The 23,840-nt window shown below is 41.7% G+C and overlaps 1 long non-coding RNA gene across 2 annotated transcripts; it reads right to left on the bottom strand.

Moving 5' to 3' along the window:
* Positions 1-2,715: 2,715 nt before the first annotated feature.
* On the bottom strand, positions 2,716-23,254 carry LOC127381429 (uncharacterized). Of its 2 annotated transcripts, XR_007888718.1 has the most exons (4): positions 22,916-23,254; positions 21,458-21,665; positions 19,197-19,274; positions 2,716-4,262 (listed from the first exon to the last, which is right to left on the bottom strand). It is a non-coding gene; the product is annotated as an uncharacterized LOC127381429 (long non-coding RNA). The 2 variants fall into 2 exon arrangements; XR_007888717.1 differs by having other exon boundaries at positions 21,458-23,254.
* Positions 23,255-23,840: the final 586 nt, after the last annotated feature.

Consider the following 23,840-nt stretch of genomic DNA (forward strand, 5'->3'; position numbering starts at 1 on the left):
ATAGTTTAGCACCACTGCCTGTAGCAACACTGAGAAAAATTAAGATAAAACAACAGTGTTTTATCACTCTGTGGTCTAACCTTACTTAAAGCAAGTCTGGTTGATGTAGTAATATGAAAAATAACAACGCCTAACAGTACTTCTCTTGCCCCACAGATCATATTGCTATGGACAATCCAGCCACAAGGGAAGTTTCAACAACAGAAGATGTTATGGAGGAAAGTCTGGTGTAGACACAGGTTTTGGAGTTACACTGGGGCAGCAGGTATAAGGACAGGGAACAACCTGGAACCAGATTTCATGTCCATTGTGTTCTGATCTTTCTGCAATATCCCTGTGAAAAATAACAGAAAAATGCTTAGGTAGTGTTAATCAAGTGACCTCCTGAGCTCTAGGGAATTTATGTCTTTCATAGAGGTCTCTGGCTCTTTTTGTTTTACAGGGAGATTATTTCATTTCTGTGTTTCACATTCAGGGTGATTTCCCCCTGCAAGGGTAGAGCAACAGGCTGTGCTCAGGTAGAGCTTCTATCCTGAGAATGTCCAGACATGCCCCATTCCCCTAATGAGATTATTTTTACTCTGTCTTAAGAGTATTTTGGGTCTTCACAGAAACTGGGTTTTAGCTGCATACCTTACAGGCATAATACATGCATATGAAGACAAATGTCAGCTGCATTTATTACTGCTTCAAGTATGTCAGAAAAATGTAAAGTATGACAAACAAAAAGATGTGCTTGGGGTTTCAACCATCTTTCTTCTTAGTGAGGCATTTCAGGACTTCAACTAAATGCACATGTCTTACATTAGAGAAGCTTAGCAGGCTCAGAACATGTATATCCCCATTTCACTTCAGCCTGTGAAGCTGCATTACTACCAAAGCTGAGTAAAGTACCTTTATCGAGTCCGTGTAAACAGCTCCTATTCAGCTCTCAGCCCTGCGATCGCACTACTGGGTGTTTTTTGTTGGTTTTGTTTTTTTCATTTTGCTTTTTTCTTTTTCGGAAATAAGAACCTTCTCATGCCTGTTGATTTCATCATTCAGGAATTTAATTCAGCAGTCACCTTAAAAGGCCATTCATTTAGACTCTAGGGAGGAGTGCATTTGCTTCCTTTGCAAAATGTGATGTCAAGGTTTATATTTTTTCCCCCTCAATTCATCGTAAAATAGGAAGTGCAGAAAGAGGAGGGGTCCTGAGTAGAACAAAGCACACATTTATACAGCTAACTAAATGAAGAGAGCTGAAAGGGTCACAAGTAATACATTTCTTACTGAACGTGAATACACTGGATGCTCTTTCTGAGGGTCACAGGTACAGAAGACACAACCTATTTCAGCAGTGTGCTGATTCAAGCTTCTTAATTAGCCAGCTGAAGAGATCCAAGAGTCAGATGAAAGCTAGGTGCTGGTGTGGCTGTAATTCCTCTCCTAACTATCTGGTTCCCAGATTACAAGGATGTCAAGCTGTATCTGTCACAATTAACATGAGGAGAAGGAGGATAAAACAAAAGCCTCTTCACTGTAGGCTTCACTTAAGTGGTTTTTTTATTTATTTCTCCAAATTAAATCAGTTATTGTAGGTGAGGCTGATGGCTTTGCTGTTAGTTGTCTGCACATCTCGTTACAAAGCCCTGTCTCCAGCTGGTTAGAACTTGGTCTGAGTTCAGCTCGTAGAATGGAGCCATTCAGAGCTGTCTGTGTGCACTAGGTCCACATATGTACACATGGCTGTACTTTTCAGATACAGGATGAAAGTGAAATGTGTTTCTTGCTCAGGTCAAAGGGGTTTGGAGTGGGGACTCGGCCTTTGCAGTCACGAGGTGATGGGGAGGAGGGTGGAAGTGGTCTTTCTGAAAGGGCTCTCTCTTTTACACTCCTTCAGTAAATTTAGCCACAGTTAGCTCAGGCAGAGAGAGGCCTTTGAAAGTGTGCAGCTCACACATGTTCAACAGAAACCTTTATGATTTTAGCAGCTAACCTCCATGATGATTTTTGTGCCTTGAGCACACTCCAGTCCAAATTTAAGATTATATTTTTTTTTCACTGTACAGTTGTTATGAGCCTCTGTGGCAGGCCAGGCTTAATGAGTAGGGGGCACAGCCTGTTTTCCAGTCAGCATCCCCTGGCTGGCACTAGGGAGGGGGAGCTCCTGGGGCCAAGGATCCTCAGAGCAGTGGAAACAGACCTTGGAGGAAGACACGCAGGAGCTTTGAACTGGCAGCAGAGATGGGGAAGAATGCTGGCTGTCAAGCAAACTGCAAGGCAGAAGCTGGGAAGGGAGCATCGCATCTGGGGGACCTGGGAAGTACGCACAAGCAGAGGCCTGGGGCTGAACCCATATGAGGTGGCATGGGAGAAAAGGAGAAACGCAGCAGGGACAGTGATGCTGAGCCAGGGAGAAGATAACGGCGCTGGTCCAGGCAATGTGCTGTGCATGGGGCTGATGTCTGCAGTCCCCTTATCTTGGATTTACTAGGGCCTAGGATTTGCTGAGCAAGAAGATTAAGACTAGGTGGGAAATTTATGGAGTGGAGGTGAGGACTATCTCAGTCAGAGGTACAAGGATTAAAGCTGAGGGCAAGAAGAAGATGGTGTGTGGAGAAATGGCTCTTGCAGTTTAAATGCTGCCTTGGACCCTTTCCCACTGCTCCAGAACTCCTTGTACACCAGGCAAACTTTATACATGGTGATGAGTGATCAAAGATTTAACTAAAGTCAAGGGGGGCTATGGTTTTATTGTAGAAAAAAAAACAACCCTCTCAAACTGGACGCCAAAATTAATTTATCTTTTCCCCCATTTTTCATCCACTCACCTTGGAGTTTTACTTAATTAAACATTAATATTTGTGAAATACTCAGATTTTATAACATTAAATGCCATTAAATAAGTACCATGGGAACAAACAATTCTTCCTTCAAAGAAAAGTAAAAGAATACATCACTGTGAAGTCTGAAGCTCCATTAAACAACCAGGAGAACAAAAATCATTGAACAGTTGCTCATTACATGACCAGCTCTTTTTACTGGCTGAAGAAGAGCAACTCTGAAAATATAGTTATGTATCATGCTGCTAGGAGATGAGTCATTCATGGAAGTAATTATTGGAAAAATATCATCAATTTCTTCTCATGTAGTAGTAATAGTGTAAAAGCAGTGGTTTTGAGCTTTCTTCACTTGTAGATCCCTATAAATTTTGCAGGAGAGATGCAGACCATTGGATAGGGACAAGACAACATCTTGTTCCTTGGTTACCTTTTCTGCAGCCCTCGGAAGTCATCTGTGGAACCCTAGGAGTCTATAGACCACATGTTTTAAACCAGTGCCTCTGACTGTGTAGCTCACAAAGGTGAAAGATCCCTGTTAAATCAAGAGTAATTTTCTCGGTCTTCCCAGTATCGTGCTCTGTGTAATAAGAACAAGTATGAAACATTCAACACCCTTGCTGCTAGCAGTGATCTTGGAAGAAGGGAACAAGTTTGTTCTGACCTCACCAATCAGATGTTCTTCCTGAGACTTGTGTCCTTGTTTTCTTTATTTGCTTTCTCTCCCTGGATCTCCACTGCCATCACTTGCATTTTTCTAGTCAACCATCATTATTGTACCCCCAGTCTGAGTTAGGATCCCAGTACACTAGCTCATCTCTGCCTATTTAGTCTAGCTTCTAATATGCACCAAGTAGGGCTGCAGTCTGATTTAAAGGCTGACATACTCGAATGTTTCCATTCCAGTACAAATTGGGAATGTTATTTGATTCTGCAAAACAAACATTATGAAGGTGTTTCCCCTCAGAGTTTGGGAACTTCTGTCACTGAAGTGCAAGGGTCTGTAATTACAGCAGTTTTCCCTTCCATCCACCACAGCTGTCTCCAGCAATGTTCCCCTTCATTAGGCAGCTATCCTATAATTTAAGATTAGAACTGGAACATCAGGCAGTAATTGCCCCTTTCTGCTCGAGTCTTTGCAGAATATATGTTGTCATGCTGAGGCGTTTGTTGTACTTAAACCTTTCCACCCCTTGGCAAACAGGTCTTTACTTGAACTTCATTTAGCTTTGGCTCCTTTGCATCAGGAGTTCGCCTAGTTCAAATGCTGTAAGAACTGGCTGTGGACAGCATTTCCTTCAGGGAAGTGAAACCCTTTGATTCTCTTGATAGTATCACAGTCACTGGTTTATTTTTTTTTCCTCACCATATGAAATTCAGCTTTTGCTGTGTTGGTGACCCATGTTGCTTGACCATTAAGTTATTCAGGATGTGAAAATTCTGAAAGAGAATGAAAGTAATGTGAAAAAATAGCTTTATTCAGTTTCCCATTCTCAGTATCTGCTAGTTTCTGGAATATGGAAAACAGCACATATATATTTATTCATTATCCTTTAAAATTACATACACACACACACACATATATATATATAAATACAAAATTCCATCTATGTGATATATGAGAGATTTTCCTGAGCTCAGAATATGTCACTGTTGTTTCTGTGTGATAACCTCTAGTAATATGTGCTTGGGTGCTGGTGAAGAATGTAGGTCCCTGCTTTCTTATTTCTACTTTACTTTTGTCCTTTAAAGCCCTGAGCCCTGGCTACTCTTCTCTGAAAAGCTCTGTGTTTGCTAGCAGAATTATAACAACACATAGATAATTTAAATTTGTCAGCAAGCTCATCTTAGCTATTTATTTATTTTTCAATTTGTGAAACATAAAGAAGTATGTATTCTGGGCAGCGAGAACATTTAACAAAGGATTAAAAAAGCAGACAAACCCCTAGGAGCTTTAGCAAACCACTGGCTTTTTCCTACATGCCAGGACTCTTTGTCAGATTTTTCAAGCCCAGCAAAGTGGACAAAAAGGACTCGGTTGTGGGTGGGCTTGGGACAGAGATCTAACATGTGTGAACATGTGCCCAGACTCCTTAAGCTGTTGGTTTCTCTGGTCTTTCTTCCCCCTGCCTCAGTGTCTGGGTGGCATACATACATATGTGCATACATAGGCATGTTTTGCTCCAGATGTGTAGAACATCCATGTACTGGGAATTATTGTATTAGCTGTTTCTTATGTTCCCTGTTCCAGCTTTCCCACCCCAACATTAAGTTACTTCTGCTTTACTGTCAGCACGTGACACAATGAAAAAGAGAAATTTTGAAGTTCCATAGATAATTTATAACATCTTCTTTTCAATTAATCCCCAGTTAGTAGGGCTAAACACTTCCCCAGAAGACAAAACACTGAACCACATTCCAATATTCAGCTCGACTTTTTTAAGAGATTGACTTTTACAAAGTGATCTGCTGCTTCATGGGAAGAAAATCCCATCCTCAAAAGTGCTTCTGAAAAAGCAAGGCTTTCTTTTTAGAGAAACCCGTGCATTTGCTGTTTGCTGACTCTCTTCATGTGTTGCCAATGAGTGGGGATGGTCCGAGCCTGACTTTTCCTTTCTCATTGTATTTGGTGCGTGTTTGCTTCCCTCATGGGCTGTGTTTTGAATGCGTTTGTTTAGTTTCTCACTGCTTGCCATACTAACCCCTTTATTCTTTCCCTTCTGAGTTTGCTGCATATTTTATTCCTGTCTTGCATCTGCACTCTGCTTTGCTTTGCTCAGCTGGGTTTAGTATCCTGATTATGCAAAGATGTGCTCTTTTGGTCATTTTAACCTCTTGAGTATTAGTGCTCTGCTGAAGAGAGGGATTGCAGGGGGTAAGTCTAAAAATTAAACCCTTAAAATAAAGTCCTACTGACAGCAAAAAGAAAATAAAAAAGCCCCTCAAAAGTATATGCAAAACTAAAACTAATAAAACAGGCACAGGATTAAAAATCTGCATAATTTCTTCCCGCAGATATAATGCAGATGTTACTCAGTAAAAGAATCACATTTAAATAGAAAAGAATCATATTTATTGCATTGTATAACCACTGTATTTATGAGTCTAAGAAAAATCTGATAAATCCAGGTTCAGTAATGCACACCTTTCATAGGAATCCAAACCTTTCTTAGGATGGTTTATGGCCATTGTGCAATATGATCTTCTTATCTCTGGTAAAAGTCTGCAAAGTTTATCAGCAGCTTTTGACACACATGAACTTAAGATCTGGGTGCTTTTCCACAGAAGATATCTGGGATCGGTAGGTTCATTCTAAAGATGAAAACTATCTGAACCCCCTGCAGAAATACCTGCGAGGGTTGTATTGGTTATCTTCCTTGCTTCACATCCGCTCCTGGAAAGCTAGTTCTCAATATTTGCATCAATAGGATATGTCTTGATTAGATACCTCATATTTTTAAAATGAACTGTTACATGTATCTCATAATCTATGCTGAGCATTACAATCATCCAACTGTAGCCAAGCCTGGAAATAGTGAATGTCAGAAGGAGAAAAGAAGCTAACTGAAAAGAAGTTTGAAGAAAGATGAGTAGGGCTGACAGATGGTACAGCCCTTTAAGGAAATCACGACTTTCCCCTACTTTCATCAGTTGCTAAGGAGAGATTATATATGAGGGAGTATCAAGAATATCAGCATTTAGGTAATACTTATTACTGATAAGTGTTTGAACACCCTTGAAACCTTCTTACACCCTGTTCCTCTTAATCCAACCTGCTTCTTGGGACTGTGGCATTCAGTCCTGTGACTCTTTACTTCTAAGACGGAAATTGGAATGCTCTGTCTTTTAAACCAACCAGAAAGCTGCTAAAAATGTTAACCAGTCCACCATGGAGTTTTGCATCTCTTGGGCTGCAAGGGCAAATGGAAACATGTCAGAACATAAGTCCCTGCAGTTTAGTGACTCCACTTTCAGTAGCTGCTTTAAACCAGAACAATGATCTTTCTCTTTGCAGCTTTCCACAGGATAGGGTTCAACCCCATTAATTATTGTATTTCCCTCCCTACCACTCCAAGGATACTTAAGAGAGGGGATGATGTAATTGTCATGACTGAAATGAAATTCAGATCAGTTGAGGAGACTGAGTGTGAAGAATACACATTTGCTACAGAAATTCATCTGGCAAAGAACAAAAAATATGCAGAAGAACATTGCTTGCTTTTTTAAAAAAAAAGATTGCAAGATGCATATTGCTTACTCCAGCTTTCACTGTCTAAGGACAGAGCTCAAAGGGTTGCAGTGAATGGGGCTGTATCTGGCTGGTGATTGGTCACCAGTGGTGTTCCTCAGGGTTCAGTTCTAGGGCCAGTTTTGTTCAATGTATTTATCCATTATCTGGATGCCATGATCTGGTTGAATACACCATTAGCAAGTTTGCTGATAGCACCAAACTGGGACATGCTCTTGACTCTCTTGAGGGACAAGAGGCCTTGCAGAGGGATCAAGACAGATTGGAGCATTGGGCTTTGATTAATGGGACAAAATTTATCAAGTCAAAATGTTGGATTCTGCACCTAGGAGAGAGTAATGCCAGACACAAGTGTAAACTGGGAGAGGAGTGGCTGGAGAGCAACCCTGCAGAAAGGGCTCTGGGGGTGCGGGCTGACAGGAGGCTCAGCAGGAGTCAGCCATGTGCCTGGGCAGCCCCATGGGCAAACTGCATCCTGGGGTGCATCGAACCCAGCATAACCAGCCAGTCCAAAGGGGTGATTATACCTCTGTATTTAGTGCTGGTGCTACCTCACCTTAAGTATTGCGTGGGCCCCACCATTTAAAAATAATGTTAAAGTACTTGAATGCATCCCAAGGAGGGCAACAAAGCTGGGGAAGGAGCTGGAAGGTGCATCCTCTGAAGAGTGGCTGAGGACATGTGGTTTGGAGAGAAGGAGGCTGAGAGGTGACCTCACTGCTTTTTACAGCTTCCTGAGGAGGGGAAGTGGAGAGGGAAGTGCTCATCTCTTCTCACTGGAACCCAGTGCCAGGATGCTTAGGAATGGTTCAAAGCTGCACCAGGGAAGGTTTAGACTTGACATTAGGAAATGTTTCTTTACCAAGAGGGTAGTCAAGCCCTGGAGCAGGCTTTCTGGAGAGATGGTCGATGCCCCATGCTTGTCAGTGTTTAAGAGGCATTTGGATAATGCCCTTAATGCCATGCTTTAACTTGGTCAGCCCTGAATTGGTCAGGCAGTTGGACTAGATGATCATTGTATGTCCCTCCAACTGAAAAAGCTGTATATTCTATTCTAAGCCTTCCTTCAACAGAAGCAGTGATACCTTGCCTGCTATATCATCTCCCTTGTCTCCTGCTTAAACTATATTATATCCACTAATTCCTCCAAAGACGAGAGCTGTAGGAAGACATTCCAGCTGAGGATGGACCAACATAATCCTCAGAGCAAGGTGAAACCATGTTTTCATCATCTTCTTCTAAGTGACATGCAGCATACTAAAACGCAGCCAAGTCCTAGCTTCTCTCCCATCTAAGGTAAAACCAGCCCTTGTTTTAGCAAAGTGATACAGAAAATTGCCTTTTATTTGGTGACCATACACAATAATTATGATTTTGATGGGAATGCATATGAGCTAATGATGAGCACTCTTACTTGAGAAGTGATACCCACCAACAGAATTGCCTGCAGGTGTAGAGGATGGAGTCCCACACCATCGCAGAGAAGGGTGCAGTTCCATGCTGCAAACAAGCATTTCATCAAAGGCCTCCAGGGAAGGGAAAAAGACCAGGCTTGCACATTTTTGCAGTGTAAAGCACCACAGAGAGCCCAAAGCCCCCTTAAGTGTTAGTGGGAAAATCCCTTGGGCTGTACTGTAGTATAATTATGATACCCAAAATGGAAGGCATAGAAAACACAAGAGGCTGGGGGTGCTGGTAAGGATGACAGGGCCAGTGATGGTAGCTGGGGGATATTCATGAACCTTCTAGCTAGAAAGGATGGTAATAAGAAGCAAATGCTGTAAAAGGGACTAATATGTTTTAAGACCAGTAGGCAGAGAGAGCAGAGATGAATGGATGAAGCAGTCACTGCAGGCAAGTTTTTGGGTCAGAGAACAACAGAGAGGGTGAGCACAGACAGAGGTTACTCAGGCTTGTTTCCCAGACCTTCCTCAGAATACACTGCCTCCCTTATTCCACATAACAAAGACTTAAGACTCTCCTTAAGATTCCTCTCTTTTGGCTTGACTTGACTTTACTGAACTAACCCCCATACTGGCACTATATGGCATTGGTCTTTCCCTTGGTTTTTGCTGTATGGTCTGTAACCCAGCTATAGAAATGAATTGCATAAATAGATTACAAAAGGGTAAGATGTAGAACCTGTACTTGTGGAATGGCTCCTGCAACAGGGCTGGAATACTAGCATAGTAGGTTTTTTGGGAAATGTAGTGGTAATAGAGAATTAATTTTAGTCCTGAGAGAATCTTGTGTGCAACAAGAACCCTCATATGTGTGTGCAGAAGAAAGTGGTGCCATCACAAAACTATATAATGAACCACATGCTCTGGTCAAATTCAGATGCAGTCAAGAATTTTTAAGCATCACAGTACACATCTTATCTAAAGCATTTAGCAGCACACAGAAAAGCCCTTCAGCTGGTGAGAAGTTGTGATGTAATTTTAAAGCAAGAATTATCACAGACAGAGCTGTCACCAGTGAAAAAAACATTTGGACTCAAGTGAAAGAAATGGTAAAAAAACGATGATAGGAAGCCATTATTGGACACTGGGGGAGGATGAGAAAGCAGAACAGGAAATGTTTTTGTAGATAAAGGAAGCCTGCAAAACAACTACAACAGGGATCATAGGAATTTCAATCGGCCTGTCACTGAGGAGAATTGTAATTAGGAAATATCAAATAAGTGTGAAAAGCTGAAGACTTTATGTAATCCTGAATTGTCTTTAGACAGTTTATGAATGTGCAGCTATAGCTAGAGTAGCAACGGCCTCAGAAAGTTCACATCCTGGCTTTTATCTCCAACTCCAAAATATTGCAGGTCTGAAAGAATCAGTGTATTGACCTTCTGGGTTATACTACTAGCTCTGTTTTCTCAGGCCTTCTGCAGATGCCTGAGGGCTGGTGTATTCACAGAGGAAGTGGTTCGTTTAACTTCTGGGGATTGACTCGTCATGTTTGTGGAGGGCATAAACTATAAATTGTTGGAAAGACAACTTTGCAAGCTATGAGATGGTTAACTGGCTATGTGTTTTTACCCCTTGAGTTATTTTTTAAATAAAGTTGGAATATATTATAGGCAATAACTAGTCAATTTTGGAAATTACAATATACGCTAACAAAAGTTTAGTTCCATTTGCAGTTTAAAAAATTCAGGTATAAAACCCATTCTGCCACTAGCAATACCATTGTGCCTTTTGTGAGGTTTAGATTCTTCACTGCTAAAATGCACTTAAGAATGTGAGGCTCTGGCAAAAATTCTCTGTGTTGCAGTTGTAAGAAAGCACAGTTAAAGTGAAAATTACTGAATGTTACTCAGGTGATGTTAAAGCATCAGCTGTGGCAGCATTGATCTTCTCTCCAACCCTAGCTTTTGTTTGTCTCCTGCTCAGGCTCTGTGTGTCCACTGCACTGCTGCAGACCTTCCTTTGCCAGAGGTTTCCACCTGGTCCTTCCAGTTGCCACTCAAATGTACTTGATGCTTGCCTCATCCAAAACCTGTGTGTTCTGCCATGGGGCCAGTATAAAACAGGTAGAAGTTCCCTCTCATGCTGAAATTAAACAGACTCAAGGAACATTATCCCATACTAACGAGACTACAGCCAGGAAATAAGAAGAGTTACAAGAGTAAACAGCAAATATTCAAGGGCAGTAGTTCAAAACATGTTCTCCTGAGAAGCTGAAGCTGTAAAATTTATTGTGCTAGACGTTTGTGCAAAGATTCATCTGAACAAGCATCTGGTATGTTCTGGTTCAAACCAAACATGTCTGCTAGTGTATCATTCTGCACAAATAATGATTTTAAGATTAGCCCTGACTTCATTCAGTATTACTACTATAACACAAATTATTCCTTGACATCTGCTGAAATAGATAGCACACTTTTATGGTATGTTATCTTTTCTGGTCTTTATTTGTCCCGGTGAAAAATGATGCAGCTTGAATTTTCTCAAGGCACAATTGTTTTTGTCTGGAGTCATTCTTGTTTGTGTAACAGGGATTGCACTTGAGAGACTTTCAGGGGATTAGAATGAGCATTGATTTTATACAGAGACTGTGATTCACTAAGGTTTCAGTGAAATGGTGGCAGAAGAGTGGAGATAGTTATTTCTGCTTTCCTCTGGTTCCATGTGTACACTGGTCTTCAAAAGCTGTGCAAAGAGGTTTTCAAGAACAAACTCTAATCAAACCTTTTCCTGGGAAACTCTCATTAGCAGCCTGCAGAAATGCTGGCTTTAATGAGTCCTTTCAGCAGTATCACACAACTGCTTTCATAATCTCAAAACTCTTCTTTAAATAGCTGTGACAATCAAGCCAATTATGCTCCCATGGACCAATTTTTAGTTATCTTTGGTCAGCTTCCACTAAAAACACATTTGTGTTCCTCTAATGTCAGCTGAATTTTTTTTTTTTGGAATTCAGTATTATTTATCTCACTAATTACCCTTTAACTTGCTTTTGCTTGTTTTTACAAATGTCCCTTTTTTCCCCGCTACGAGATTATTTATTTTTTTAGTGCTTACTACTTATTGTTTCTACTGATCTTTAGATCCCTGAGCCTATGAGGCTCTGGGATATTTTTCCTATTTAAAATACAAAAGGAGACATTTCAGTTTCCTTTCCCGTTCCCCTCCCCCACCCTCCCCCCCCCAGTATTTTCTGCCAGCAATTCCCTTTTATATGACCGCTTAATTTTGTTTCCCCAACTCGTAGAAATTCATGTTAGAATAGAGTAGAGGAGATTCTTTTGGCAGCCTGCCAGCTGAACTCTAGAAATGCCACTTCAGATAGTCCACACTTTGGATGGTTGAGTGAACTCCAGAGAATATAGCTGGGAAGACAAACCTTCGGACTGAAGCCTCTTAATCTGAGGAGGGGGGAAGCCATCCTCTAAATTGCTTCATCCTGATCATCACATGTCTGTTTTAATCTGAGTGCTTCATCTTGGCAAAGTAATTAATTCTCTTTGCTGCTTCATTCGTCTGTCAGTGTGGTAACTCAGATGGCAGGCGCTAGTGGTGCCAGTGAATTTTGTGACATTTTTACACCCATTTACTAATCAGCATATTGAAATATGGCATACAGACAACTGTGCAGTTATGAGATAGTAAAGACTTCAGACCTGTGCTTATCTGAGCGTCCTTTAAGACAGGGATCTGGCTGGGAAAGGATGGCTGTGTTGTCACTTCATGGTCCTCTCCCAAACAAGACGATCCTAATTATATAACCGAGAAGTCCTAAAAGCATTTTGGTCTTTCCCAAGTGAAATTAAACTGCAAGTTTACACTCAGTCTTTGTATGGAAAATGTTAAAATTCACAGCAGGTTTCCAGACGTCTGCTTCCCAACTTTTTTTTAGAATCTAGGTCATTATATATAGGTGGCATCATATAAATCTACGTGGAAGTCTCAGAACATTTTAAGCAGCAAAATGGTTCAGCATTCTTTAAAGCTTTTAACTATCTAATACAAGTTTTTCATGTGTGTACAGTCCAAGAAAGGGTCAGTCTCTCTCTTGGCCCCTCATCAAATGTGAATTTTTAGCATTTCACATTCTCATAGCTCTGTAAGGCCACATTTTCTAGGCAAATTCCCCTGCTATTTCAATCTATTAGCAGGTTTTTTGCCATCCAGCATGAAACCCACGGCAATATAAATCCTATCTTGTTCCAGACCTTAGTCATTCATTTCCACATGCTGTTCAGTCATTCCTTAACTGTAGGCACTTTCCACAAGCTGAAACGTTTCATGTGCCTCAGCTACTATTATTTCTTTGATTTTGTTATTATTCTTCTCCTCATTATATTGGCCCAGACTGGGAGTGAAACAGCACTTCCAGAAGGTACCTCACTCCCTGTGCACAATTTAACACATGCTCACAAACAATTTCCAGACTAGTGAGCAATGCACATTATTCTAAGCCATGGCAGAGCAGAGGCCTGAGGTAGTACAATGCTGGAGAGGGCTACTGGATGGTTACTGCTGGGAGGTGGCAAGGGGACTGATAGGAAGAGATGGTTTCCAAGGCTGACAGTACCATCAGAAGTGAAGAGAGATATCAGATCCACATGATTTCACTGGCAGAAGGATGCTGGATGGGAAAGACATTGCTTGGTGAGGAAAGCAGTGTTTGAATTTTTTAAAGGTAGAAGCTACTTCACCAGTGGAGCAAAACGTTGGAAGGGATCCTGCCATAACTGGCTACAGATATTTCAGCTTGGGAACCTTTAACCTGGTTCCCTTGTCCTGGATCAGGTCCACTGCATAGGGGGCATAATCCAGTTACAGACAGGGCATGACTGAGTGCCTCAGGAATAGAGCTACGGGAGCCCCTAGCAGCTCCAAGAGAGAACTGCAAGCCAGAAGCCTGCCGCCTTTTCCCACCACCAGCCAGGGCGCCTGAGAACCCAGCTGAGAGCCAGGCCAGAGTGAGAAGGTTGCTGCTAGCTTGAGTGAAATGGGTGACAGGTGGCAGCTCCATTACTCTATGGGCTATTGAAACCCCTAAAAACATTCCCAGTGCTTTCAGAAAACTGGGTATCCTGCCTACAGACTGTTTTCCTTGTGCTGTGACAGCACTCCAAGAACTCTGATAATGTCACCACCTTCTGAACATAAATCTACCTGTGTCTATAAGTGTTCACTGTTTTTTTCCCTGAGCTTCTTACATCTGATGCTTCTTTTCATGTACATCCCCCCAGTTGCCAAAGAATAAACTTGTCTCTTTTTTTTGTAATTTCTTTCCATTGTAGCCAGTACAATTTTCTTGTGCCTGTGAAAATTCCTCAGCCATTGAGCTCTTCTGGCATCATGCTGGCTTGTGTTTTTATGGCAGAGGGGAAGAGGGTTTTGTATGGTCATTTAATGCATGAGAAAACTCATTAATAGATTTTCTGAGTAACTGAAATGTTTTTATCTGCAGAATAGAAAGCCTAACACTGCAAGCTTCCTCCTGATGCCCTGGCAGTCTCCTGCAATTCCAATTTGGTGTGACTGGTTTTTGGAAGGAAAGAGTAGCTTGAACTCTGTGCTTATTCATTCTAATTGCTGGGGCTAATCCATAAAGCAATTGTAATTTTTGTTGATGTGAGCCTTGGCAAGTTTTAAACTGACAGAAAACCATTCACATCTACAATTGCTAGGCCACCAGATGAGAATGAGAAGGAAACAGGAGGGTGACTGAGAACAGACCTGAGTTCCCAACACAGCTGAAGAAACTCTCAGCCCACTTTTAAACAGCTGAAACCCTCAGTTCCTCCAGAGTAGTTTATTTGTGATTTTGCAACCTGTTGCTGTGAAATTAAGGTGATGTCAAGAGCATGTGAGAATTGTTTCAGCCAAGTTGTATAAAACAGCAACAGACAGACTGCTCAACCAGAGCATTAAAAAGATTCTGTGCAACTAACAAGTACATAAATATAGAATAACAATATTGTGTGCAAATTGAACCATTTTAAAACAACAAAGAGCAAAGGTCTGCATGCACTGTCAGAGGCTCCTTGTATCCCTGGGGAAAGGCACTCTCTTTCTCTGCCACGGAAATGCAATTTCCTTCCCTGAAGATCGTTAGAAGCCATACAGCCACCTACTGACTGACAAGGTTAACCACAGCATATTTATGTGCTTGTCATTTAACTCACACTGTAAAATTCCATCCTAAGATTGAGGCCTGTGGAAAACTGGTTTTCAGCAGAAGCTAATTACTGAAGCACAGAATTAATAACTGATTACTAACTTGCTGGCTCTTCTTATGACTCACTGCTTTGACATCTGGTTAGGTAGCTGTGTGTATATAAGCACTCCTAAGTGTGTGCCATACATTTTCCCAAGTGTAAGATGGCATCATAACTTGCAGTTGACAAACAAGGGCTCCATTCCCACATCTCTGCTGCTGTGTAGAGTAAGGCAAAATCATCATCAGAATGCATTTCCATCAAAGAATGATGTCTTTGGTGATCCTGTTTCCTTTTTGATACCTCACCTTGGTATTTGCTGAACACTGATCAGCTTGTAGAAGTCAGAGGAACACTCTGGACACCAACACACTGACAAAGTAACCTGGCAAAGTAAGGGGATGGGAAGCTTTGACTCGATAATTATTCAGGATATTCAATTGTGTTTAAGAGCTGTTCATAGGCTGTGTGATGATGCAGGTGTTTGAAAAATGTAGCCTGATGTCCAGTACCCCGTGTGTTATGTGACTTGAGGGCTCATGTGTCCAAAGACCATGGAGTCTTGCAGGAGGTCCATGTCTTGCCACAGACACTCATTAAAACAAACTAACGAAAAACATTTCAAATTCATAAAACCATAATAAAATATGTGAAAATGGAATGAAGATGGATAAAATACTGCTTTTAAAGACAGTTTGTTTTACACTAACACCTAGATCCTGGATGGATGTCAAGAAGTTCCCTTTTACCAACAGGCTTTTGTAATTTTTGAAGGAAAATGAAGTGTTGGTTAATAATCATATAAGGCTCAGCAGGAACAGTGTCTGTGTCAGCAAATTGAAAAAAATACCTGGCATAATTGGTGCACAAGTAGCTGGCTGAGCAGTCCAAAAGGCACTCATGGAAACATAGTGAGGCAGCAGACTATGTGCAAACATACAAACAGTCCTGCACTGTTATGAAATGACTATAGGGATCAAGGCTGAGCAAAGCAACAGACTCTGCACAATGAGCCTCATGACAGAACATTTTCATAAATGGTGAATCAAGTCCCATGATCCTCCCTAGGTTTGGGAGGAGCTGTGTAACCTGCAGTGTTGCCATGTAAACGCTGAACGCTCTGTAGGCAGGAGGCTGATGGCAACGGTCGGAGGCAGCTGAACCATATACACATGTAGGGCTCCCACCCATGCTGGAACTGGAGCATCCAGATTGACATGACTAAGACTTTTCTTTGAAGTGTCACTATGAGGAAATTGGGCCTTTCTTCCTCCTGCACCCACTTCAGCATGGCTTGGATTAAATTTTAACTATGCTTAATCTCTATTGCTTACTTAACATAAAGGCTGAAATCACCCTTTGCAATTTTTAGATGAACAAAAAGCCAAGGCATCAAGAACTACAGGCAAGATACCACTCCTAGATTATTTTATTGTATCTTACTATTGTAAATGAGATGTTACTGTAGATTCTCAGAGCATGGTGTAAAGCTCCATGCATATGAGCAACAAGCATTTGAAAGTTTAAACTGAGATGCAAAACTCTCCTTGTGATATTAAAGAGCTTGTAAAAACTTTATTTAAATAAGAGTGTGATATTTAAAGGACAGAGTTAAATACCATGCTATTACAAAATCTCATTGCTACAAGAATAGCATTTCAGGCTGATGTGATTATATTTTCCAGACTACAGGTGTCAGACTGACATACAGAAGCATCTGAAAACAAAATATTTGGAAGCAAAACCTAAACCAGCTTGTTTTCACTCAAAAATAAGTGAGAACATCATCACAACAGATGTGAGACAATGGCTCAGACAGAACAAAATATAAATATACAAAATAGATGGATTTCCAGAACAATTGGATCTTGTTGCTGTGAATACTTGTGCATGAGTGGACACATTGAGTTTCCTGAGATTGTTCATGTGTTATTAGCTAGAGTCATTGCCTTATATGCAAAGCCATAAAGCAGAGGCTGATAAAAGATGAGACATTTCATAATCATTGGACTGGCAGATTTTAGTTTTTCCTCTTCCCTCTCATGAAGGCACATTCTCAGCCTTGCACTTTCTCCCAACTATTTGTGAATTATTTATGTGGCAATTTTCAACCTATGCAGCATTGACACACAGGGCGTATGGTGGGGGGGGGGAAGAGAAATGCTGAGGGCAGTCCTGTGAGAGATACTGCCAGGTGGCCATGGCTACACCAGAGTTGCAAGCAGGCAGGAACTGCCTTGCTAATTCCAAGCATTTTCGTCACTACTTTGTTCCTATCCCAACACTTCTGCCATAACCCCCCTCCTAACTCCATCAGTTGTGCCTCAGATGCCACTGGAAGAAGGCAGTGGTGCTGTGCCATGTCATTCCTGGAGCATGGCAAAGAAGGCTTGGAACCAGCACTGCTGCTCTGCTCTTGCCATTTCCTCACACCATGTTCTGGGAGCTGGGGAGGCACTTGGAGACAAATAGCACTGTAGTGGCTAGTGGAAGAGAAATCTGTTCTGTAATAAAAAGCTGAGTGTTCACTTACATATCTTAATTTTTTCCATGCGTGTCCTTTCTTGCCTTTCAGCCCCTAAATTTTGTTCCAAGAGAAAAATGGGAATTTGGCCTCATGTCTGAGATTTCTGGACAGCTAGCGACCTGACTGGATTTGCAATAGTGCAGATCAAATGATGACTGTCCTGATAAATGGCCAGCACACATATACAGATCAACTGCACTTCAAGTGGATATAAGTGAGGTATCTGGAGCATGTCACGCTTACTGCACAGGTGCCAGTTATCTGAGTATATGGCAGGAGATGCCTGTGTCCACGTTTCTGCCTGTGTTGTCCTGAGCTGAAATCAGAGATGCTAACACAAACTTTACAAAATATAAAACACTTTTAAAATATCTGACAGAGCCCTTGTAATGTAAATCAACAATCTACCAGGTTACAGAAGAACTTTTCCTTTCAGCATGAAAAATTCTTGCTACCAGCAAGTAGTTTGTTTTCTTTCTTGAGTTTTTAATCCTGAATACACAGAAAAATTTAGACTACAGGAAGGAGTGATCTTTTGAATGACAGTAAATTTTAGGTTGCCGTTGATCCAGATGAGTTCATCACTGCCTCCTGGAGGTGGAAGGGATGATACACTTGCAGGCAATACCTCAACTTAGCTTGTATACTAAAGAGAATGAAACAGGCATATCTTCAGACTGCACTGGAGTAGTTCTTAGATGGGGGATTACTACAGTCTCCATGTTAGCTGTGCCCTTCCCTAAGCAAAACCTTGACACTACCCACCCCACCCCTCCACTGGGGCTTGGCAGTATCTTGAGGCAGTAAGTTCCATGGACTAATTGTATGCTATTATAAAAAGACCCAAGAAAAAGGGTTGTATTCATTTTAACTTTGTTTCCTCCTAGTTTAATTAAATATTCCTTTTCTCTCAAATAATGAGAGATCCCTTAGAAATTGTTATGACCTCAAAAGAAAGTCAAGAAAGTAACAGAAAGCAAGGAAACATTTAGAGTGAGGAATAATATTTCAACTCTCAGGGTCACTTCATCATATATTACCCTATCAGGGCCTGTGTAGGAACTGAGTGCAATTCCTTTCATGTGGGCAGGCTGATAGGTCCCTTAATGTTAATGTGGCATCCCATGAATATAGAATGCTGGAGATGAAAGGAGCTGGATCACAGTACTGATCTCTCCAGTAGCCTCTTGTGGGCAATAAGGTCAAAGGCTTTTTGAAAGCTAAAAATCAATTCTATTAGAAGATTTTCTTTTATTCTCTTCCCTGCAAAAGAGATCTTCCTTTGTAGCAATGCCAATTTGTCTCCATTTATTTTTTTTTTTGGTAGCAACTTAGAATTATTTGAAATTTAAAAAAACATGGAATTTCCTAAATGGAAATAGTATTTTTTTACAAAGACAAATGCTCTTCTAAAGAAAAATCCTTACAGTACCTGGTTTTGTTATGTTTCCCACGATCATTTTAGCAATTTGTTTAAAATTAAATACTTGAAATTGTGTTTCTTTAGCATTCTGCAATAAAACATTTTTTTTTTACATTTTAGCAATTATTTTGGTAATTTTCATAATGTTTAAAATGGGTGAGAAATTATTGAAAAAATAGGCCTTAATTTGAACACACACTGAGGAAGAATTAATAGCACAAACCTCCCCAAAAAAACCAAATAAAATCCTATACTAAATCTATAAGCAAAAAGCCATTCTATACAATCACAGTCCATGTCTGAGATCAAATCAGAGATGTGATCTGAGACCACGTAACACAGCGGTCTAGGTCTTTTATACTGCAGTTAACAAGATAAAGAAGGGTCCATTTGTGTCCCAGAAAGCTACTGCTCACCAAAAACTTTTCCATCCCTGCAGCAATTTAACCAGCATATTTACTGTTTGATTTCCCTTGAAACAATAAAATATCAAGACATTCTCTTACCTGTATGTCTCCTTTGAAGCACCTCACGTGTTAGAGGGAAAACTTACAGATTGCTGCTACTCCTCTTCAGCCTTGAAGCTATCATCAGAGAAAAATTACTTGCAGATGAATCAAATTTTCATTTGACTATTTCAAGAAGTTATTCCTCATATGAATGTCACCAACTGGACTACCACTGCTAGTAACATTGCACCCAGTAACACGTGTTTTCAGGATTTGTCAATAAAACCATCTTCACGCCCTTGTTAGAAACAGTGTATTTGGTCTTGCAGGATTTTACTCCAGAAGTTAAAATGCTGAAGCTGCACAGCTCAGCTGAAGCCATTGGAAGTCCAATTCCATATTGCACTCCATCCACCAGATACCTATTGCAGACTAGTGGGGCCTTCAACTGTCACATTCTCTACAGGTGATTTGCAAGTGAAAATGAGTAGTTTTGTATTCCCCTTTCAGCCTGCTCCATTTGAATTCTCTGGTGACAAGAATGGAGAAAGCTTACTAGTATTCTTATCAGTAGACACTTGTGAAGTCTCTCTCTCTGTGTTAAAAGCCCCTTAGTTCTTGAAACCTTCAGTATTGTAATAACTGAGACTCCTGCCCCTGATGAAGTTTTATGAAGTTTGATATTTAAATTTACATGCATTTCAGCTTGTTTGCTTACAGAAATGTCAGGACTGACAAATTGTACACCTCTTGTTGAAAGACAGGTAGTCAAACCAGTTTGTCAGTGTTCCACAACCATTTTGGCTCATGGAAAACCATTATGGAAATTCCCACAGTCCTGGGAATTAGCAAAACTTCTAGTACAAAAGAGATGATATACACTTCCAGAGCAAGAAAACCCATGTGAACATGACCTTTCCCTTAGTTTTCTTCAGGAATAAACCTCTCTGGCTTCACATATACAACTGAAAGGAGCCCAAACAGCACAAACCCACTCTTTCCTCCTTGTACATCAAGTTTTCCAGACCATTAAATGAAATGTAAATTCTGTGATTTAGAACAGAAAAACCTGGCAGGGGCTGAAATACTTATTCTCTCAAAGCTGTTTGTTCTGAAGAAGGAATGTGGGAATCCTTGTAATCATTCCATGGTAAGGAAGCGTTTTGAGAAGTCTTGGAGAAAACTGATGTTTCTGAGCAAACAGATTCTCAGATTCTTGCTGGATGTCATCCCACATACAGGTCAGTAATTTCACATGACCCCAACTATTGGTATAAATAGCAGGAAAGGCTGTATTTGTTAGTTCCAACCCAGCTTGCAACTGCTATGATTTTACTTGGTGTTGCAAGTCCTAGGCTGAGCCCTGCTGGCTTGACCAGAGGAATGAAAGAAAAAGGTGATTCAGAGTTTTTAGATTGCACAGTCACTACCCTATCAGAAAAACAAAACACATGAAAAAAACAAGCTATCAAGATTATATTTTACTTGCAATAACCTAAGATTTTTATCTATTCCAACTTAAATAGATATCAACATAGATAAATCATACAAAGTATCTTCTGTGCCTAACATAGCTAAGAAGGTAGAGATGTAGGATCTTATATGCTCTGAAATGTCTTTTGGGCTGTCTAATGTCTGTATAAGAAGCCTCAACTCTCAAATCAGGTACCTGTTTTACAGACCTTAAGAGTCAGAAGAGGATCCCTCAGCCTTTAATCATATTTCAGTGCACGAATTCCTTTATTTAAAAAAAAATTTAATAAACTTTCTGCTTTCTTAAAGATGATTTGCCAGAATTTTTTCCTCTGAACTACAGAGATGTCACAGACATCAATACAAGCACACAATAAGATTACTGTGGCTTTGTCAAAGTAAGTCAAGTCAGACAAGTATTAAGAATAATGACATCATTTCTTGGATGTTAAAATATCAAACGGCCTCTTGGTGCCATTCTTCATGATATTTCACAATGTACATTGACAAAATGTTTTCTGGAACATACATGAATGTCAAAATATTTTTGCCAGGTTTTAAATTTTAGTCCTAGAGTGAGATGGCTGGAAGTGTAATTCTGACCCCCGAGGGCCTGTGCACACTACAGGGATCTGTTCACAGAGCTGGCTCAACATGCAGCTTCTAAGCTGGCACCACAGAAGAGAGCTTACCACTCTCAGGTTGTGACTCCAGAGATTTCTTGGTCATCCCAAGTCTGGATTTTTTTAAAGCAGCTAAGGAGTGTTATAGAAATATTATGTGCATGTAATCAGATTGTCAAACAATAAAATCACAACCATCCTAAATGCAAAGTTGCAACTTACCATTTGCCTTGATTTTTGTGGATTCATCCTTGCAAGTGCTCGTCAAGCTGACTCACTTTGAAGCATCACCCTCTGTGCAAATATTTGCCTTAGTGCTTGGAAATTCTGTTCTGTTCTTGGAAATTGCTGGGAATTCCAACTTACATTCCCAGGTAATGATGGCATGTTGAGAATTTCAAGTGCAAATAATACATAACAAGGGAGGAAGCTGGAAAACCAACACAAGTATGTCAGATACTACATTTGAAGGTGTTGTCAAGTACCAGTTGTCCACAGTTACAATTTGATAAGCCATCTCAAGGACAACAGGTGCTGCAGAAATGCAGAGGTCCCAGGCTCCACTTCCAAAACTATGTTTGTGAAGGAGTGGTTGTAGAGGAAAATAATTAGAAGTCAATAAAGATTTTTATTGTTTTCTCGGTTTTTGCAAATTCTCATATTACTTGTTGTCTGTACCCAGCTTTTATAAAAGGAAGAAAGAGGACCTGGGTGCTCATGTTATTCTATTAGGCTTATTTTTTTTTTTACTTTTTCCTTCAAAATCTGCAGCTCCATAAAGTCCTCTTTATTTGCAGTCTTCCCCATGCATCAGTCCTTGTTCATACTGCAGAGCCTAATGAAAGTTATTATTTTTTTGGCATTAAAGGGACACCATCTACTCAAAAAATCAAACGTGTCTGAAACCCTTGTTCCATCTGCAGTTACATGCATTTGAATACTGGAGGCAATAGAAGGAAAACATTGTTTCTTGGTTCTTTTCAAGAGACAATTTATTTTTCATAAGCAGTTTATTGTTTTAATTGAGTTAAAGAGACCAAGTTTTGCTGCAGAGATCTTTAGCAGAAGTACCACAAACTGAACTTTTCCCTTATTGTCACTTTATCCATCAAAGGTTATCCTTTTAAAGGATTTTCTTCTCAGCAACTGAGAATCACAGAACGAGATCAGAAGTTTACACTGCTAGTCTGTGACTACAGAAACTTGTTTTATGATTTTAGCCAGGTCTCTTGTGCAACATAAGGCAAATCTCTTCCTATTCTGGTTATAAAGTAGTATTTCCTGACCTCACAAGGATGTTGGGGATAAATACACTGAGCTGTTCACACACGATGATGATGGAGGCAAGACACACAAGAAGTAATGAAGTTTCAATTCCGTTGCTAAGACGTATTTAACCTTTTCAGTCTTGAGAATGTCTTGTGAACCAACATCTTGACACAAGAAGTCAGTGGACACCCCACATCCTGTATCACAGGCCTCTGTCTACAGCCACAGCCCTGGTGAGACCGAGGACCTGCACTGCAGCTGGCCAGCTTCTCTGTTTCCCCCACACCCCACGCTGGTAAGAAGTATCGTAGTATCTTAGAATGGTTTGAGTTGGAAGGGACCTTAAAGATCATCTAACTCCAACCCCCCTGCCATCAGCAGGGACACCTCCCACCAGACCAGGTTGCTCACACTTGCTTGAACTTCCAGGGATGGGGCATCCAAAACTTCTCTCATCAGCCTGGGCCAACGTCTCACCAGTCTCACAATGAATAATTTATTCCTTAATAACTTCAACCTAACCTCTTCCAGTTTCAAGCCATTCCCTCGTCCTACCACTCCACGCCCTTCTAAAATGCCCCTCCCCAGTCTTCCTGTAGGCCCCTAGGGCCCTACGAGGTCTCCCCGGAGCCCTCTTCAGCCTGAACAGTCCCAAAACGCCCCAGTCCTTCCCTGCCAAGACACTTTTTTCTCTTCTATTCTTTACCTCGCCCTCGGCAGAAGGCGGGAGGAGCCTTCCTTTCCCCTGAGGCAGAGCCGCCCCGGCCCCTCACACACCCCCAGTCCCTCACACCCCCCTGGCCCCTCGCACCCCCAGTCCCTCACACACCCCCGGCCCCTCACACCCCTCCAGCCCCTCACACACCCCTGGCCCCTCGCACCCCCAGTCCCTCACACACCCCCGGCCCCTCGCAACCCCAGTCCCTCACACACCCCCAGTCCCTCACACACCCCCAGCCCCTCACACACCCCCTGCCCCTCACACACCCCCAGCCCCTCGCAACCCCAGTCCCTCACACACCCCCGGCCCCTTGCAACCCCAGTCCCTCACACACCCTCAGTCCCTCACACACCGCCGGCCCCTCGCACCCCCTGCCCCTCACACACCCCCAGCCCCTCACACACCCCCGGCCCCTCGCACCCCCTGCCCCTCACACCCCTCCAGCCCCTCACACACCCCCAGTCCCTCACGCACCCCCAGTCCCTCATACACCCGGCCCCTCACACCCCTCCGGCCCCTCACACCCCCCCGGCCCCTCGCACCCCACCTCCCCGCCGGCTCCGCCGCGGCCCGGCCCAGGCGGCGGGCGGGCGCCCCCCGGCGGCGCGGGAGGCG

This window comes from Apus apus, chromosome 2 (assembly GCF_020740795.1).
Source record: "Apus apus isolate bApuApu2 chromosome 2, bApuApu2.pri.cur, whole genome shotgun sequence".
Taxonomy (NCBI): domain Eukaryota; kingdom Metazoa; phylum Chordata; class Aves; order Apodiformes; family Apodidae; genus Apus; species Apus apus.